Source organism: Monodon monoceros, unplaced genomic scaffold, assembly GCF_005190385.1.
Source record: "Monodon monoceros isolate NGI ecotype Baffin Bay Population unplaced genomic scaffold, NGI_Narwhal_1 Super_Scaffold_20, whole genome shotgun sequence".
Taxonomy (NCBI): Eukaryota; Metazoa; Chordata; class Mammalia; order Artiodactyla; family Monodontidae; genus Monodon; species Monodon monoceros.
Window position 1 is genome coordinate 113798416 of NW_021703777.1, and position 18690 is coordinate 113817105.

An 18690-nucleotide genomic window follows, 5' to 3' on the forward strand; every position below is an offset into this window, starting at 1 on the left:
TCAAGCGCTCTGGTTCTTTCCATTTTGTTTTGTCTGCAATTTTTGGTTGTTAACTTTACCCTCAGGCTAGCTGTCTTCAAGGTCACAGCATCTTCCAACATTTCTTGATACCACATTCATAAAAGAAAAGGGGAAGATAGTTTGGCATGTCTTCTTCAAACAAAGAAAATCTTTCTTATACATCTTCCAACAGACTTTTTCCTCCTGTCTCATTAGCAAGAATTGGTTCACTTGTCCAGAGAGGGAAATGCCATTACTGTGACTGGGGAGATCAATTAGGATCTACCCCCTGACGGATACTCTTTTTTATCATTTATAGATGTGATGTCTAGAAATATTGTTCCACAGATCAATGATGCTCTTTTTATTTTTAAAAATTATTTTCCCCTATATGTCCCATTTTGTATCTTTTATATTGTTCTTTCTTCAAGTTCACTGTTTTTTACTCCTACAATGTGTAATTTGCCTATTAGGCAAATTATCCATATCCAGATTATCAAAATTATCATATCTAGTGTATTTTTCCTCTTGGATGCTATAGCATTTATATCTAAAAGTTTAAATAGAGTCTTTCTTTATTCTCCATGTCTCTACTTAACTTTTTGAGCATATGTGATGATAATAAAAACAGTTTTAATAGTTTTACCTGCTACTTCTAACATCCATCCCAGTTCCATGTTGGTTTTTATAGAATAATTATTCTCTTTATTATGGGCAAGATTATTCTGACTATTTGCATGCTAGAAAAATTTTGGTTAGATGGCAAACATTGTGAAGTTTATCTTGTTGGGTGTTGTATATTTTTGTTTTTCTATAAAATATCCTTTTGCTTTGTTCTTCAGTGAAGTTAGGTACTTGAGAACAGTTTGATCCTTCAGGTCTTGCTTTTTCTCTTTTTCTTTTTTTTTCCTTAATGTAGATTTGGGACGATGCTCAGTCTAGAGCTAACTATTCCCAACTACTGAGGTAAGACCTTTCTAAGGACTCTGCCCAATGCCCCACGGATTACAATGTTTTCTAGCCTGGCTTGCAGGTGGGAGTGTGGGAGTACAGGCACTTGTTACCTTAAATTATTTGGAGTGGTGCTTCCCCAGGCCTCAAGTAGTTTCCTCCCATGCAAGATAAATACTCTCCTGAATACTCTAGAGGGACCTGCAGATCTCTCTCTGTACAGCTCTCATCTCTCTGATACTTTGCCCTGCAAACTCTAGCTGTCTTGGTTTCCTTGAACTTTCATCTCTAGCTCCTCAACTCAAGGAGTTCTCAGGGCTCAACATCAATTCCTCGTCCCAGTATGAGAGCCTGGAAACTCCCTCAAGACAGTAAAGGTAATTTTAAGGTACACCTCTTTTGTCTCCTCTCTCTCAAAGACCAATGTCCTTCATTGCCTGATATACAGTGTCTTGAAGACACTGATATATATATATGTATATATATATATATATATATATATATATATATATATTTAATATATATTTAATTTTATTGTGTTTTTTTTCAGGCAGAGGGGAGGGCAGGTAAATTCATTCCTTGTAACTCCCTTTTTACCAAAAGCAGAGTCTTCCATACTCCATATCTTCTTAAATACTTTTCTATTTCCCATAGCATTTATTGTTTTGGGAGCCTCTGAGAGAGATTTTGACCATAATTTCCACCTCTCTAGTTTTAACATTCATTTCTAGAACTTCTATTTGTTTTATTTTTGTGCTTTTCAATTCTCTGGGAAAGTTTGCAAACTCACCTTTTAGTTGCTCAAATATATTATGCATATATAATTTAAAAGTCTGTGTGTGATAACTCCGCTACATGAAGAGACAATTTATAGCATCTCTTTGAATTCTGGTCATGGTGTCTACTCCTGCTGAGTGCCTGCTGAGATTGATTAAATGAGGTACAGTGAATATGAACATTTGTAAACATTATTTGTGGCCTAGAATGATGTACCATTAAGTTTGCTTCTTGCGGACACTTAGTGTATTAGCAGCCTCAGACCACTTAATAAAGTTCAGGGATCCAAATATTTTAAAGTTGGGACTCACCCCCTTCCAGGGCCAATTTATTTCAAGTTTATATTTATATCTAGAAGGAGAAGAATACCTTTTGGGATATCAATGAAAAGCCTGTAACATTGACTAGGAAACCCCTATTTGGAAGTCCTAAACTAAAATTTCAGTTCCTTTACCCCAGTAGTTCTTTTTTTTTGTGGTATGCGGGCCTCTCACTGTTGTGGCCTCTCCCGTTGCAGAGCACAGGCTCTGGACGTGCAGGCTCAGCGGCCATGGCTCACGGGCCCAGCCGCTCCGCGGCATGTGGGATCCTCCCGGACTGGAGCACAAACCCGTGTCCCCTGCATCGGCAGGCGGACTCTCAACCACTGTGCCACCAGAGAAGCCCCCAGTAGTTCTTTATTAGGCACTTTTTTTTTTTCTTGGTCAGAGGAGATATTTGGTATTACCTGGGGACAATTTGGTTGTCCTACCTTGGAAGAGGAAGGTTGTTGCTACTGGCATCTAGAGCGTAGAGATCAGAGATGCTGTTATACATTCTACAATGCACAGGACAGCTCCCACAACAGAGTTATCCAGTATAAAACTTTAACAGTGAAAAACCCTACCTAGCCCTAGGATACTGTGAAAAGTTCAGTTCAGCTTCAAAGCATCTCAGTTGCTTCTTTTTGAAACAGCAGAAGGGTACAGGGAAAAGCAACCCTGAATGCCATACTCACAGCTCTGGTTTTCCTTATTATTTTGATTCTTGTCCATAATTCTTTTCTGCCTTGTTAAGCTTCCAAAGTCTTTGACCTGATGACTTTTTTTCTTTGTCTTTTTCTAGATTCTCAAATTATTCTCAGTAGGAAAACACCACTAGACAATAATATTTTCCTATGTATTAAAACACACCTTTTCTATATTTCTATTCAACTGTGCTTTAAAATTTTGAAATATTTAAAAAAGTTTTGCTTTTGAAATAATTTGACACTAGATGTACACTAGATGTCAAATTATTTCAAACCAAACCAAAAATTGTATAAAAAATATATTAATCCAAAACATCATATTTTTCATTTTAGCACCTTTTTTTCATTTCTACTTTTTCATTGTTACCTTAACATTTGGAGCAAAATTATCCTGTTTCCAATATAAAACATTTTTCCCCATGGCTAAAAAAATGGTATAAAAACCTTAAAATTTCACAGAGATCTGTTACTTAATGTGAATATATTAAGTACCGCATTTTAAATTTATTACAAAAATGCTCTGAGAGAAAAAAAAATATCTGATAGTGGCGTACACCAGTCACTCATGTATGAAGTGACTTTATTGCTGTATTTTACAAGACTTAAATAACTTTCATCTAGCTAGCTCAGAGCTGCATGTATTATAGCTGACATATAATTGACAGAAGTAATTCTCCTCTCTCCAAAGCACTAAATGCTACAAGCATCTTCCAATAAGCTCATGAATACAAAATATCTTAGGTTATTTAATGACACTATGCAATGTATATTTTAAAGTCTGACCAGTCCCATTTGATGAATTGACTATCAGAAGGTCAACTTTAGGGAAAAGAGTACTTAAATGTTAGGTTATCTAAATTATGTTTATATAATTTAGAAGCACCTCACAATTTCTTACTTTAAACATAAGCTTTTTTTCTTTTGTTATTATAGTCAATTTCCAAGGTTAGAGAAGACAATATTAATAGTTCCCTTAATTTGCTTTACTTTTTCGAAGATTCCAAGAGATTAGGTGATTGTTGCAAGCATGTTTATTTGTGTCAATATTTTAAACTTCTCCTTCTTGTTCCTATATTCTTTTTTCATTAATTTTTATTGAAGTATAGTTGCTTTCCTATATTCTTACATGTTTTTTCATCATATTGATATATCCACCACTGCTGAACATACAATAAATTTTACCACTGTTCTGATAAAACCTTAGAAACTTACATAAGACCATCAATCAATAAATTCAGCAGAAACCTGGGAGACTGACCTTTCATGTAAGCATTATAATTTCGATCTCAGTTGTACATGTACTGGGTTGAATAGTTTCCCCTGAAAATTTGTGTCATGCTCACCTAGAACCATATAAGGAGCGGGAAATTTGGACACAGAGGCACAGACACACAGGGGTAATGCCATGTGACAATGGAGGAAAGATGAACCTACAAGCCAAGGAATCACCAGACGCTAGAAGAGTCAATGAGGTCTCCCCTAGATCCTTCAGAGAGAGAACACAACCCTGCTAACACCTTGATTTACAGCTTTTAGCCTCCAGCATTATGAGAACACATTTTTGTTCTTTTAAGGCACCTAGTCTGTAATTTATTAGTGAAGCTCTAGAAACCAGTACATTCAGTATTATAAATCAATCAGAATACTATATTATATTACTATTTCATCTTTTAATTGTATATTTAAACATATCATAGCCAATAGAAGCGTCAAATAATTTCTCATTCCAAAATATGAACATGTTTATACAAATACATACTACCCATTTCTACTGATATTTTCTGGGTTCTGAAATTCAATGTAACTTTATAATAACTTGATGTGGTTTTACCACAGAAAGGCATTTTTAGTTTATTTTTGTTAAGGAAATTATTTATTTACTTTTACAGTCAACTTCAGAATAACACACCATTTATCCAATAAAATGTGTATTTATAAGCCTTCAAAAAGGAAGAACAAAAAGCAGTAATCCCTTATTTTACCAGAGACTACATTTAAAACACACTGCAAACTAATCTATCCCAGTCTATGATACACCAGTTATAATCTTTCAGTACACCATAAGCCATTCAACTCAAATCAAAATTCCTGTAGAATTTTCTATAGGATTACATCCCTTTGGTGGCAAATTAAATTTATTACATCTGTTAGTTATTTATTTTAGCCACTTAATATGCTTTTCTAATTAAACATTTATAAATTTGAAATAAGTATAAATATTTGATTATAAGTACATGGTTTGGGACCTCATTGAAATACACATATAAACAAAATTTGACATTTTGAGCCAGCTGTTGAAGCCTTAGGCAAATGACATTTGATTCCAAAATGTGGATACTTATGATTTTCTTAGTATAAATTGCTATTCTACTTGGATAAATGCCTTCATATTATATGACTAAACATAGTCATATGAAATCAAATTATAATCAATAATTTGATGAAATTATGTCTTATTTGTGTAAAGCTTTTTTTTAAATTCAGAAATCACCTTTAGATAACCATTGTAAGGAATAACTAAGTCTCCACAGTTTATCTTCTGAATTAAGTATATTCTAGCTACCAACAGTCTTATGTCACCAGTCTTTCAAAGTATGCAATAAATGGTATAAATTTCAGGTTGCCTAACACAGAAACCAAAAGAATCAATCACTCACATAACCTGACTAGCTCTAGATAATCACCTAAGATGGCTATGAAGACAGCTAAAGAAAATAAGATTCGTTTAATGTTTTATGAATTGGTAAACACTTGTAAGGTTAAAGAAATGACCCTTTCCAAGCAAAATAATTGGATCCATTTTTTTGGTCATGTCTAATTTATTTATTAATCCTGATTTTTTTTAGTAACTGTCAATATGACTGTGAGATTAATATCAGTGTAATATTTTGTTTACTATTTAATCTCCATTTCCCCTAGAATTTTAATACCTACACTGCTACTTATTACTCTAGTGGCACATTAAATGTGAAAGAAAAGCTGTTTTGTGTTGGTGTCAAGTATTCTCATCAGGGAGCTGCTGGGTTTATTGAGTCATGGAGCTTCACAGTAAAACAACTTTTGATTTATTTCATTGTTTTCAACAAAATTGAAATAGTGAAAAATATTAATAAGTACTGTTAAAACTGCTTATATTTATATACTACTTTACAGATTATAAGAGCACTTCAATTCACACATCACTGATTTTCCTAACAATGTACCAAATAGCAAAATTTTAAAAGAGTTTTAAAATTTACTGTACCTCTTCCAAAAAAATAATTTACTGTACCTCTTCCAAACACAGGGGTCAAGTAGTAAGTTCTCTCCATGGTAAGACATTGATTCTAACTGTCTGCATTTTAAAACCAGAACTTCTGAAAAGAGTGTAAAATAAATTATAAATACACACATACACACTCACACACACACAAATAATATCCAATCAGGAAATGAACTCATGGCTTCTGTTTAAACATGTGGCCTTATTAAAATATTCAAGTGCCATTTAAAAAAATATTTATGCTCAATTCTTTTCTTCATCATCATCGTTTTCCCTAAAAGTTGACATTTAATAAGTGCCTATTTTGTTCTAAGCACTTTTATATTTTCTCTTAAGCAAGTATTATGATTTCCATTTTATGGGTGGGGTGCCTCAGAGGGATTATGTTATTTTTCCCAAGCCAAAGGAAGAGTAAAGAGAAGAGCTGAGATTCAGTAGAAGCCTAAACCCTAAGCCCACGTTCTTACCACCTGGCAGAATCATGCAGCTTGTACTGTGTAGATGATCAAAAGGGAGAGATTTTTGTCCTCTAAGTGCAAAGCCCAGAAATTAAAGAGACAAAAGGAAAGTTTCCTTCCCCCCTTTTTCAAACCTAGCTGTGCTTCAAAACATGAGTAGCTAGGTAAATGCATGTGGATGTAAATAAATCAAGAGTAATTCATTGTCCTTTGGAGAATACAGTTTCTTTTTCACTTTGAATGTTAAAAATTATGACAATTTTTCCACAATTAGAAATACATCATAAACCTACATGAACAATATACATCAACATGGTGTTAATCACAAAGAAAAAATAATAACTTTAGAAGGGGGGAATCTGTCAGATATCACATTAACCAAGGTGGACGTAAAATATATTTTCATAATTACTGTTTTAATGTTTATTTGTTTTTACAGTTTCTACCATCTGTGTAATTCTGGGTCAGTTTTAATTTTCTCCTCATTAGATTTTCTATTTTTCCTCTTTCTTTTCATATCTGGTCATTTTGGGAGGTACCAGACATTGTGAATTTTACCTTGATCCTTACTAAATCTTTTTATATTACTATATTCTTGAGCTTCGTTCTGGGATACACTTAAGCATTTTGGAAACAGTTTTACCTTTTGAATCTTGCTCTTAAACTTTGTTAGCCTGGATTAGAACTATGCTTACTCTAGGACTAATTTTTCTCTCATTTTTGTGGCAAGATCCTGCTTAATACTGTAACCAATGCCCTCCTAATTATAAAGCTTTCTACTTTGGTTATTAAGAACATGTGTTATTCCATATCCTCTTTAAGTGCCAGATACTTTTACCTCTAATCTTTCTGGAGACGTCCTTTTCCTGGTGCCAGGTAGTGTCTTTACTTCATTGTCTGATCAGTCATCAACTGATTATTCAAGGAGGCCCTTCTGAATGTATTTGAACTTCTTTCCCTGGGTAGCTGTCTTTTCTGCAGTACTCTGTCCTGCAAATTCTACCCACCCTGGCTTCCCAAGACATCTAGCTCTTATCTCCTTAATTCAGAGAGCTTCCAGGCTCTGTCTGGATTTCTCCTTCCTGTACTATGGCCTGGAAAGTGGGCTACTTCCTTGTTTCCTACTCCTTGACTTTCATTTCATGATACCCAGTGCCTTGAGTGTTGTTGTTTCAAATATTTTGTCTGATTTCTGCTTGTTTAGTCTTCAGGCAGCAGTGTATCATTATTCCATCTTCACTAGAGTGGAAGACACCATGATTGATTTGCAATATGTATTTAAAATGTGTACAACCCTTATATTATCTCACTTATTTTTATATTTATGGGATTGACCACTCAGTAAGACAAAACAGTTTTGCTTTACTTATATTGCTACAAGAAATGTGTAGTTTTCTTTAATACTTAAGACAATTTTATACGTTGTGCACATAGTATCACTTCATCCATAATATCTATTAATATATGGATAGGTAGGTTGGAGAACATCTGCAGTTTGCATTTCCTATTTGGAAATTGTTTTTAGGCTTTAATTTGGGATTTTATTTTCCTTTAATTTAACTTGATTTCTTCTGTAACCCAGCTGGAAAGTTTTAACATATATTCAAGACCTAGATAATACTCCTTTGAAATCATTCTTACATATCTCTCCAAGTTTTGATCTATCCCAAGAATCTGGCAACTTCCACTGAATCTGATGCAAAAAAAAAATTAACTCAGTTAACAATCAAGTTTAGGTGTCATCAATCCATGTTTCAGTACATTACAGAAAGACAATAACCTCACAACACAATACTCTGCCTGTAAACTGACAAGTTGATTTTGTGAGTTATGTAATCTCCATCCCAATATCAGAGATGTTGAAAGAATGTATATTTGAAATGTGGAAATATGGTATTTTTCCTAAGTTATAGAGGGACAAACTGTGATTTCAAGACCTAAATTGCCTCTTATTCAGAGTTACAGAGCAAGAAACTGATGACAAAACGTTTTGAACACAGCTCATGCTTTTATTCCAGAGCCCTTTTACCAGGTCATACTGCCAATTTGTAGAATTTAAAAAAATAAATAAATAAGATATTTTATTCTTATTATTCAGTTAGGACCTGATTTGTACTCTGTGGTATTTGAAAAATCATGAGATTTGATAAATGCATTCTGAATAAACTTACTATGATATATAATTTGGATTGTTCAATATGTTTTGAGTCAGTAAATTAAAGAGATTTCTTATGCCAGATCTAATAATTCAATCATGTTAATGTAATAATTTTTTGGATATTTTTCATTTCTGTACATAGCATATTTTTATCTATTTTAAAGAATAAAAAAGAAACAAAAAGAAACAATACTTTATAAAATATGAATGTTACTTAATCTACAGTTACCTGACATCTACTCTAAGTGTCTTCCAATATTAAAGATAAGGAAGATTATCTTTACATTATAAAGAGATAAAGTTATAGTAAACCATGAGATTAGAAAGGCACTTTCAGGGAAATAAAAGTGCCAAAAATAGAATAATAATGGAAATAGACCACAGCTACTCTGCATGGATTGATGTGCACTTACTCTTCCATTTGTAAATGGTCTTAACATATATGACAATTTCTACATCCATTTGAACTAATGTTAATTGCCAACAATATATGTATTGAGAATAGCTCCATTTCCTGACATTGATCAATGTGATTTTTCATCTTATTCTACTTTTGCTGTTTTTCTGAAGGTTCTCTAATTGTATTTCAGTGAAATTTACAGAATCTGAAAAAGTTACATTTTCATCTAACAGGGCATTGTCTTCTGCCATCATAATATATTTTCAGCTTTAAATAAATAAAAATAGATGAGTAGAAGAAGAAACTGTTCATTGCCATTCAATGTATTTTTTATGTGTAGTTTCTTCATTTCAAGACAGATGCCAGGAAGAAATGTTAGTTCCAACAGAAAACAGAAAACATATGAGAGAAGTTTAAATGAAAATTAAAAGATAAATTTATTTAAAATAAATTAAAAATTTGCAAGAAAAATATAAAATACAAATATGTGGTGATTTTATTATTTTTATGTAATTTTAGCAAATTAACATAATATAACAAACTGATATACACAGTTCACTCATGATTTTCTTTTTTCCTGTGATGATTGTCCTACTTTTCCTCCCGGGTTAGATTTCTTTGATTTTGGCAAAAGCCAATCCTTTTCCTAACCCAGTTGAACTGGCTACTGAGAGATAGAAAAGGATTAAGAAAATGACTGAGAAATAAACAACAAAAATGTAAATAAGTTCTGTAAATTCAATCTGAGAGAACACTTAATACCTTTTAAAATTTCTGGCACTATTCATGCAGTAGGTAGTTTTGGAGTACCACATTGAACTTGTCCCTGCTCTGAAGAGCACTCATCTCTCATGGGTCTCTCCAACCTTCTCTCTCAGTCAGCTCTCACATACCAGATGTACAAATAGAGCAGCATGTCCAAATTCCCTCCAACACTATCTTCTACCTGGTCCATAGCTAATAGCATCAGAGATGGTTATTGCTGCAGTTCAACCAAAGGTATAACCGCTGACTCTCAGGAAAGAGGGTTCGGGTATGGAGAGATTTATTTCAGTTATATATGAGGCCTAGACCTATACATATAGACCGAGGTTCTAAGGCTGCTGTGTTGGAGTCACAATGTTGGGGCCATGCTGGTCATAAATCATGAAGAGGGATCTTATTAGCAGAAATGAAAAGTGAATAAACAGATGTTCAACTGAGATTAGGAAGTAGAGCATTTGGCCCTAGTGAGTAAGAGAAAGAAGAAATAGATGCATTAATTTTTCTTGAGGTTTACACTTTCTGTGTCTCATAAGACCTCGCTGTGGTTCTTGCCCATAAGTTCCAGCATAAATTACTTATAACATTTCACATAAGATCATTTGGATATATTGCTGTTTCTTTCAAACAAATGATTCCTGATATAGAAGCAAAATATTAAATAAATGTCTTATATTTGGTAACAGTATTTTCTGCTGTTTTCTTTTCAGCAAGAAAATAAATAATGCAAGTTTAAATGTTTTAGACCTGTTCCCTTTCTTTAGTGTTAACTGTGGAATTCCATCACTTAGCCTTGAAAATGATGATCATGAAAAATAATCTCAAAGAGAGAATATATTGTTTCTCCTTTTGCAGCTAGAGAAGTGCAAACACGATTCGAATTCATAAAGTTAGAGGTGATATCAAATTGAGAATATTCTCAAAATATTTCTTATTTCTTGTCAAATGTGGTGGCTGTATAAAAAAATGTACAACTCTGTTTTATTTTCTATTATTGCAAAATTCTCCTTGGAAGTACTATTTGAACTAATAAATCTTTTAAGACGCCTAGATTTCAGAGATCAAAATACACCCTGTCGTTAAACAGTTGATAGCTTCTAACTATCCAAATTCTATAGTTATAGTTGTTGCTTGATGTAACAATATTATACTCCTGAGTATTCCTATGAAGGAAGTGTGAATACTTGTAGAATTTCTTGGTTGAACAAAAAAATAAAAGAAATTTGACACTTCTTTCTTCTTCCTTCAGGGTTGAATAAAAAGACGAGCTACAGACTGGGAGAAAACATTTGCTCTTTGCACATCATGTGTCTCATAAAGAGCTTGTATTCAGAATACGTTCTTTAGAAAGAACTTTAAAAGCTCAAACTCTTAATGAAATTTATTATGTCATACAGTCCAATTGTTTTAAATGGGCAAAAGATTTGGACACTTTCCCAAAGGTAGATGACCAACAAACTCATGAAAACATGTTCGACATCATTAATCACTGGGCCAATGCAACTTATAATCACACAGCAATATTATTTGTAATATCCATCAACATGTGAATAGACGCACAACTTGTAGGGTTTCCACACAATAGAATCCTGCACCACAGTAAAAGTAAATTAACTATTGATTCATGCTGCAACATAATGAATTTCAAAACAATTATCTGAGTAAAAAAAAAAAGTGAGAGCAAAATAAAGGATATATACCCAATGAATTCTTCCCTATGAAATTTGAAGTCATACAAACTGATCCGTTTGACAAAGCAGATCAGTAGCTGCCTGAGGGTGGGGTGTAGGGCAGGAGGGAGGCATTGCAAAGAGGCATGAGGAAACTTTTTGGAATAATGAATATGCTCATTACCTTGATGGTTAAAGAAATTTATAAATATATTCAAGCTTTTCAAATTGTATGCTTTAAATATGTGCTTCAAGTAGCATAGTCTCATAAAACAAACAAATAAAAATAAACAGAAAATGACCTCTGTCCAAGAGAGAGATGAAGTAAAACCCCTCCCCTCTTCAGGAAGGTGAGGGGGTGTGCTTTTACTTTCACAACACTTGAGGATATTCCAGAACAAGGAATTAAAGGCAATGAGAATTCATCTTTCATTAAAGCCGACCTCTCATGATAAACAAGTGTTATCTGAGTTACACTCACTTTTTGGTCAAAACTTCTGTGATTGAATGTTGCAAGATTTTTTGCAAATGCTAAAAACACTTTGATAGATGTAAAAAAATTTTTTTTTAAATTTTGATACGACGTATGTAATGTGACTAGGTTTGAGCAAAATATCCATAGAGCAGCTAATTTTTAGTATAAAGAAATATGAATTCTTTAAAACGTTACCGTTAAAAAATACAACTGAAAATAAGCTGTACCTAATTCTTGTTTGGCTGCATTTGGATTCTGTAACGTAACTTGCAGTGCTCTAAAGCACAAACAGCATTGCCCTAGTCTCCACTAGGTTGGAGAGATAAAAGTTACATGAAATCTACATTTTCTATCCAAAGAGAGGTCTAAAAGCATTTTAATGCCATGTCACACAATTTTCATGGTGTCTTTAAGTGTAACTGATGCCAATGAAAGGCGATGTCTGACTGTAAAAGGCCAGCTTCTCTTCACAGTGGGCTTTATTCTCACGAAGCAGCTTTCTCAAATTTTTGCTCCAACAATCCATTTTGTCACTTCACTTTAATTTAGTTTTTTCAGCAAAGAAAACAGCCTTTCTCTATCTGTGATAAATAACAAAGTCTTTTCAATCGGAGAGAATAAGATTGGCTCCACAGAATTCATTACTGTCTCAATAAGCTACTACTAGAGCCAGGGAAAATAACCCTCAAAATACAATTGGTTAAACATTTTAGCTAGTTAATTATAATATTACTATAAGATAATATATTATATGTGTATCAAACACAGGGAAATGGACTCTAATTGCTGACAACTTGCATGGATTAACTTTTATCATTTCTCAAAATAATTGACATGGCAGAGTCCAGAATTGGTAAAAATATTCATTAATATACATTTTGTGATCCTTTGAGAGATAATAATTATTGTTTGGCAAACAGAAAATTGTTCATGCTTGTACTTAATCAGTGCTATCTTGGAATTTCTTCAGTAGTTTTCAAGAAGTATGAAATTATATCGAAGAAGAAAAAGAAAACAAAAATCCTCCAATCTTCCTACTATAGAATAATTTTTAAAAATTTTCTTTTGTACGTAAGCATATGTTTATGTTAATTATTTTCTGATGCTTACTGCCCTGTTAAAAACTGTACTAGATGAAAATATCAAATATTTATAAATATACTTTTGAATACTCTAAACAAAATCATTCAAAATATAAAAAACATATCAGGAATTAAATAAGGTTTTACACAAGTCTCTTGACATGACACGTACCCTAGGTACTCCACTCATTTTACTACAGAGTGTGTAGTATGAGACGCTGAAAATGTTAAACTGTACTATCACAAAACATGTATTATCTAAATCGGCCTCTTCCTTGCCTATCTGCTTTTTGTCAAAATGCCCTTGACCCTCATGTATACATCTCTTTATCTAACCTCTTCTGTGAACTAAAGACTTATAAAATAATTTCTTTCTGAAAACCTCTAACTGAATGATTAATGGGTGTATTAGATTTTTATTGCTGCGGTAACAAATTACCACAAATTTTCTGGTTTCAACTACATAATATATTGTATTACATTTCTGCAGATTAGAATTCTATCACAGGCTTATCCAGGGCTAAAATCGAGGTGTCAGTAGGGCTGAGTTTCTTTCTGGAGGCTTTATGAGAAAATCTATTTCCTTGCCTTCTCCAGCTTCTAGAAGCCACCTGAATTCTTTGGATTATGGCCCATGTAACCATTTTCAAAGTCAACATCATTGAGTCTTTCTCACCCTGCCATCTTTCTAGCTCTCTTTCTTCTGCCTCTCTCTTCCACTTTTAAAGAAACTTGTAATTACATTGGGCCCTTCCAAGTAATAGAGGTTAATATCTTTTCCTTTAAGGTGAGCTGATTTGCAACTTTAATTCCCCTCTACTATATAAAGTGACACATTCACAGGTTCCAGAAATCTGGATGTAAACATCTTTAGGGGAGTCATTAGTTTGCTACCACAATAAGCCATCTTAAGGTACACAAAATTCTCTCCACCCATCCTAATAGGTCAGTTCTTACCTCATTCTTCTCCATCTGAGTAATTACTACTTTCAGGCCAATACCTAAGAATAAATAACCTCTAAGTTTCTCTCCTCCATAACCAATACAGCTGCAGGACTTATAGGCCCTAACACCAATGTAAATCCCAGTAGCTTCATCTCCACTGTGACTATGCAAGTCCATGCCTGGATTATCTTTACTGTATCACTGAGGATCACTGTAGCCTCCAACCAGTCTGCAGTTTTTCACATAGCACCCAGGGTAATGTTTTAACCATAATTCTATTTTCATTATTTACCTGCTTTAAAACTTTAAAAAGCCTTCTATTGCATTTAGGAAAAACATTCAAACTCCATATTTTGCATACCTTTAGCCCTTGCCCGTTTGGTCTATACTTACCTCCTCCTTTCTTGCTATTTTCTAAACACAATTTTCCCTTCTTTCTGCTCCTCATTTATTTTAAATTCTGCAATGCAATTCTGATACTAACTACCTGGAGGTAGTGTAGACTTCTCAGGTTGAGTTCTGAGTCTCCACAAGACTCCCTTCCCTTCAGATACCAGCTGAAAGTTCTGGGGTTCACCAGCCACCTGCACAACTAATGGGCTACAAATTTAGTGGTTCCCACTGTCCTCTCAGATTTGATAATTTGCTAGACTGACACAGAATGTGGGAAAGCACTATAATTATGAATGCAGTTTTATTATAAAGGATACAAATCAAGACCAGCCAAGTGAAGAGATTCATAGGGTGAGGATGGAAGGGTTCCAAACATGGAGCTTCCTTCTCCTCAGGAGGTCACTTTCCTGGAACATCAACGTGTATCACCCACTAGCAAACCCACTCCACCTGTGTTGTTCAGGTTTTACTGGACTTTCATTACATAGGCATGACTGATTGACTCATTGGCCAGTGATTAAGCTCAACCTCCTCTTTGTCCCCTCCCAGGAAACCTGATGTTATCTGGCCAAAGCCCAGATAACATCAGGTTATTGTTTTATACCTCAGGATTCCCAGGACCTGGGGAAAACCTGCAAATAGTTAATCTTTTTTTTTTTTTTTTCTGTGTCCTCAGTGCTTCCTGAAAGTATCTCATTAGTTATCCCAACATGCCTGTAAGGTGGAATCTCAATAAGCAATTGCCACAGAACTTGGGGCTGTCTCCTCTCCGAAGCTCTGCCTGAGCAGGTAACTTCTGTCCCAAGTCCAAATAGTTAATCTTACTGTTTGCTTCTTGTGTTTTCTTTTACGTACCTACTGTCTCCACTCTCTATCCAATTTTTTTTTTTTTTTTTTTTTTTTCGGTACGCGGGCCTCTCACTGTTGTGGCCTCTCCCGTTGCGGAGCACAGGCTCTGGACGCGCAGGCTCAGCGGCCATGGCTCACGCGCCCAGCCGCTCCGCGGCATGTGGGATCTTCCCGGACCGGGGCACGAACCCGTGTCCCCTGCATCGGCAGGCGGACTCTCAACCACTGCACCACCAGGGAAGCCCTCTATCCAATTTTTATATAGCATGCTTCAAAAGAGAGACTTCAGTAAACATGATTACATCACATATGGAAAACAAGTCTAAATGGAAAATAATTTAGATTATGTGTAAAGAAGAAAACAGAACAACAAATATCTAGTAAAGTTATCATTATAATGTGACTACATAAACATTTTTATTGGCAAACACAATAAAACAAATAAATACCATAGAGGGCTACATAGTATTCATTATTTTATTAAAGGATACATAATAATTCCAACAGAGTCAAAATATTTAATGGGTTAACTTATCCTGAGAGGTGAAAGGTTTTTATACACCTACTCTGGTATATCACTGGTATGGCTTCTCATAAGGGGCATAATTCACCAGTACTCTGACCTGCTGTGTGGGTGGACAAAACGTGCAGGTGTGCTCTGCAATGCAGTGAAAAGATGGATATGCATGGAGATGGACAGTGTCTACTACAATCTAAGCACTATACTAAGTATGTCACACCTTATTTGGTACTTACAATAGGTAATATTCCCATTTGACATATGGGAAAACTGGAGCCCTTAGTGAGTTTAAATAATCTTCTTCTGGTCACAAAGGTAGCAATTGACAAAACTAATTATTTGGGATACAAGTCTCTCTGATTCAAGAAACTTTTCATTCTACCACTACAATTAGTATACTGTTTCTGGAACAATAAATCTTTATGTCCTTGGTAATCATTTGTAGTTTCCACTTTTGCATTTATTGTTAGATGAATTTAACTTAGTAAAAATAAATGTTTGGGTATGTGTGGCAATAACTCAGGGTATACATTTTGTATCTAGTTTATGTTTTAAATTTCATCATTGGATGATTTCATCTATTTCTAAACCTCTACAACATATCCTCAGTTCTGCTGTGCAGCTTATTCTGAACACTTTGCTCCAATGTGATTGATATATTAAGAAATAATTTGAACATAACACAACTTTGCATTTACTTATTTACAATTTCATCTGAGTTAAAGTTTTTCTGAAGGCAGAAAAATACATTCAGCTGAACTAAGCCAAATAGGACTACACAAAATGCACATGTGCACACACACACATACACACACTTCAAACATCTACCTGCCAACTGTGAGCCATAATCATCCACATCCAGTATTACAACTTCCCCTCCAATTATAGATAACCATCCTTTGAATACTCCTCCATAATTTGAAAGCTGCAGCTTTCAATCCTTCCCATACCCACTTCCACAGGCAACTTCAGGTCTTTTTCAAGATAAAATGTCATATTTATTGTAGCATTTATGCATTTCTTAACAATTTGACATATGTATAACTGTGCCACTGTTCTGGTTACTTTCCTACCCTTTTTATAAATGGGTCCATGATGAAGTTTTTGAGTATTGTGCTCCTAATCACAGTTTCCCAAAAAGCCCTGTGATTTTTGTGTGTACGTGTGTGTGTTTGCAGTGTGGTTATTTTTAAGAATGCATGTCACATTAAAGCAGACTGACTGTATTTCTAAACACATTTTCTATATTGAACACTTCTCATCTGACTCACTTTCTATATTTCCTATTTTACTTAATGGCATCCATCACAAAGCTAAATATCTCGGAGTTCTACTTGAAATACACATTATGGCATATCAATGCCATTGAAGAAATGATTCTAAAATTTGGTCCCATACTTTGATCATTGATAACTCTCCATCATTACAGTACTTATTTATGTTTTTCTGGAGAAAAGACCTCCTAATTTTTCTGATTGACCTATCAATCAACTTCAACATCCCACCTAAGTGTCTAATAGTCATCTCCAAATGTTTTGGATGTTACCACTGTTTTCATATAGAAATACACACACATAATCCCATTCATGTGATTCTATTCGTGTACCACTATGGAACTATCACTATATTGCAAAACAAAATGTAATTTAATTGAAAGAAGTACATGAAATAAATAGTAATCTTAAGTGAATTTCATTTCATTTTATAGTGTCAAAATCACTCTAACTGAATATACTTCATTTTGTCTGAAAATTTCAGTGTAATTCGGTATGATACAATGATTCTAATATCTGATTCTAAATTCATTCTACACCATTACTAGATTTTAATAACTGTTGTAGATGAGAAAGTTATCAAAATACATTGATCCAAGTGGAATAAGTGCCACATTGGCTCCATTGTACTGATTCAAGACATTTGCTTCAAATTCTATTCACCAACTTTGCAAAGTTTTATTCAGAAACTTTTGAAATTAAGCTCAGAAATTATCATCTCCCTTGATGTTAATCAATTGTTCTTTAAGAATTAATCAAAATGTGTTGCATTTTAATAATCTGAGCCAATGTATTTAAACTCCACAGAAATTTTTTATGCAAAAAACTTTAAAAGAAGGTAAAACAGCCCTTTACCAATTTTTCTGTAGTTTTCCATTATTAGTTTTTTATGGGTGACATATGTATATTATTTTTTGGTATCAAAATCAGTGTAATTGATAGAGAAATGCAAATAGAAAAAATAATACAAGTTTCTTTAGGTAAAAGATACACGCTAATGGCCACCAGATCAGAGCACCCATAGCCTGAGAGAAAAATGTCCCTGTCCTCACAAGTGACCCCAATGACACACATCCTCTTGATGCCTCCTGCCAGAGGAGAGCCTATTCAATTTCTTTTTAAAGTTTAACTTCAATGGTTTATTTTTTCTTCTTCTTCCTCTATCCCCCACTACTCTAGGGACTCTGGCCTCATCCCTTGCATATGTATCAGGGACAAATGACTGGAAACAACATCAAACTAGCCCTCCATGTTTCTTGCATGTTTACGTAAAACTGGGTGAATTAAGGCTAATTTCCTGGCAGCCTTTAAGTACGTTGAAACTTCACATTTACTAAGGTCTCTTTTAGCTGATGGAAACTCTTCCAATCATCTGTTTTCAAAATGCTGTACAAAATTCTTCTGAAAATCAGTTATTTTTACCTTAAAGTGTGTGCATTTATCTTTCAAAATTACCTGCTTTGTGATATATTTTTGACTTTCCCTTTTGTCCCAGAAAAGCCAGTCAATTTGGAGCATATGCCTTTTTGTGAAATACAGCCCTTGTATTTCAGCCTGTCCAGTGTTTTGAATGCCCTGTGGTGATGTCTTTCAGCACGTCATGCACTTTGCTACATTAACTAAGTTATGAATAATTCACTGATAAAATTTCAGATAACGCTCTAGTGCTCACTCTGTGACCATATTCCACAACCTTTTGCCAAGT